This window comes from Mus caroli, chromosome 3, assembly GCF_900094665.2.
Source record: "Mus caroli chromosome 3, CAROLI_EIJ_v1.1, whole genome shotgun sequence".
NCBI classification, from domain to species: Eukaryota; Metazoa; Chordata; class Mammalia; order Rodentia; family Muridae; genus Mus; species Mus caroli.
Window position 1 is genome coordinate 135,789,990 of NC_034572.1, and position 2,854 is coordinate 135,792,843.

Genomic DNA, 2,854 nt, shown 5'->3' on the forward strand with positions numbered 1-2,854 from the left:
AGTGTCTTCTTGGGTGCGCGGCTGACCCGAGGCTTGAGTAAGTGTCTCCCTTTGGGAGTCTTAGAGTCTTTCAGGGTCACAGAAAAATATCCTATTGAGTAGATTTTGCCCCCATAGACTCATGTGTTTGAATATGCTTGGCCCACAGAGAGTGACACTACTAGGAGGTGTGTCCTTGTTGGAATAGGTATGGCCTTGTTGGATGAAGTGCCTCCCTGTGGGGATGAGCTTTCAGTCTCCTCTGCTCAGGCTCTGCACAATATGGAAGCAAGGACAGCTTTCTCCTAGTTACCAGTGGATGAGAGTCTTCTTCTGCTGTTTTGGGATGAAGATGTAGAACACTCAGTTCCTTCTCCAGTACCACATCTTCCTGGATGCCGCCATGGTTCCCACCGTGATGATAATGGACTGGACCTCTGAAACTGTAAGCCAGCCCCATTGAATGTTTTCTTTTATAAGACTTGCCTTGGTCATGGTATCTCTTCACAGCAATAAAACCCTAAGACAACTACATTATATTTTACAAACCAAATTTAAAACTACATTTGTGGCATTAGGTTTTGTCTACCATGTCCTTCATGCAGGACAACTAATTCACAATAAAGAAGAAAGTCTCAGATGCTGTTACTCAAAGGTCAATGAAACATTGTGGTTTGGACCTTGGAAGTGTTCTGCAGCTGCTCTAAGGCCTGGAGGTTGATGGCTCTGCAGCTGTTCCAGGGCCTGGGAGATGATGGTGATGTGCTGCTGTAGACAATTACTGATCGAAAGCACAGCAAGGGTGAAGATTCATGAGTCACTATTAAGGTCATCCTGGAAGGCACATGAGGGCAAAGGGCAGTGGGAGGATGCTATATCCACTCCAGTGAAGTCTGCTTGACAGGTTTAGAAACCCAGAAGCAGTCCTGAGGCAAAGAGTTTCATGGAATCTTAGCCTCCTGGAACCTTGGCATCCCCATAGCCTGTATACTCAAACCCTGTCCCCACTTTAGTCTGGTGTATGGATCCGTGAGCTCTCTTTTAGCATCGCTTTATTATAAGTGCCTTTAAGGATTGATTTTGACATATAGCTAAGCCTTTGTCAGTGTTCCAATGTCCTAGATAGTCCTTGAAGCTGACCCTGAGCTTGGAATTCAGTAAGAATGTTACCTATTCAGTAACATTCAAATTTACTTCTAGTAGAGACAGTGAAATTAATCAGGCATTACAATTTACTTGAATAGAGCTAGAAAGCTCAGGGCTTGTCTACATAGTAATTACTTAGGACAAGCCGAGTCACACCTAAACACAGGAATACACAATGTCCTAGGAAATAGGTGGGTTGTAGTATTATTCATGAAAGGGTTAGTAGAACGGAATTCCCCTGGTGCAGGTTTTTCACTAGGCCCAAAGGAATAGCATAATCAGGTATTTACTAAAGGACCCCTGGTGGTGGGTTTAACAATAGACTAGCATTGCATCAGAGCATTCACCTGGCTCCTGTGTTTAGCTGATCTTAACTAAGGGTTGTTCCTATTCTCAGTTGTAAACATGGCCTGGCTCCCCTCAGCTTTTTATGTATGCATTTTCTTTGTTTTGTGTTAAGAACCAGTGTACCTTGGCAAATGTATTTGCCTAGCCTTCTTGTTTTTCATCTGTATTATAAGACTGGTGCTTGATTTGTCAAATTACATCCAGATACAGCACTCCCTTGTGTCAGTTTGTCATTCATTGCTCGCTGATGCCTTGCTCACCTGTAACCAGAACCCTCTTCCCTGCAGATTGGAGACCCAATAGAGGTTTGTCTGCAGCAGGAGGACATTCTTCATCTACATTTATTAAGTATTTGAGCTGGGCTTTATGTGCTTCAATAGTAGACAAATCACAAAAGTTTAAAGACTACCAAAACCTTCAAATCTAATTCTGGATAGGAGTTCCAATCCATTCAGAATCACAGTTTCACTATTATGTATCATGAAATGTTTACGACCAACCATTAAAACATAATAGGTACAGAATTAGAAACTATTTCTATATCAAAATTGTATTTACTGTGGTTGTATGGTTTGACTGGTCTTCACTAGTTAACATAGCTTATCAGTGTTGTGTTTTATTAAAAGAAAAGGAAAGAGAGAAAGAGAGAAAGAAAAAGAGAAAAAGAGAGAAAGAGAGAAAGAAAGGAAGAAAGGAAGGAAAGAAGGAAGGAAAGAAGGAAGGAGGGAAGGAAGGAAGGAAGGAAGGAAGGAAGAAAGAAAGAAAGAAAGAAAGAAAGAAAGAAAGAAAGAAAGAAAGAAAGAAAGAAAGAAAGAAGGAAAGAAAGAAAGAAAATAAAATCCAGGGATATGTTTGGTGGAGGTTCGGTATGGTGGGGGGGAAAGGGGTATCTTTGTGGGCCCCTGCTGAGGTATCCTTTCCCCCTGAGGTACCAACCACATGGACAGTATAGTATAGAATAGAGTTTACTTAGGGCATGGGGAGGGGGATTGAGGGAGTAGAGAGAGAGAAAGGCAGAGGGAGGGAGAGAGAGAGGAAGGGAGGGAGGAAGGGAGAGAGACTGAGAGACAGAGAGAGACTGAGAGACAAAGAGAGTGAGAGAGACAGAGACACATGAACAGATTGAGGAGTAGAGGCTAGCAGTGATCATGTGGGGGGGGTAGAGGGGAATGGGGAGAAAAGGAAAAGAGGATAAGGGAACAAGGGCAAGAGGAGAAGAGAGCAAGAGAGTGAGGAGGGGACAACCAGCCCCCTTTGTAGTGAGTCAGGCACACCTGGCTGTTGCCAGGTAACTGAGGGGCAGAGCATACCTGGCTGTGGTGGGGTAACTTGTGGGGCGGAGCCTAGACACAATGCAAACTGTCAGAATGGGAGTTGCTAT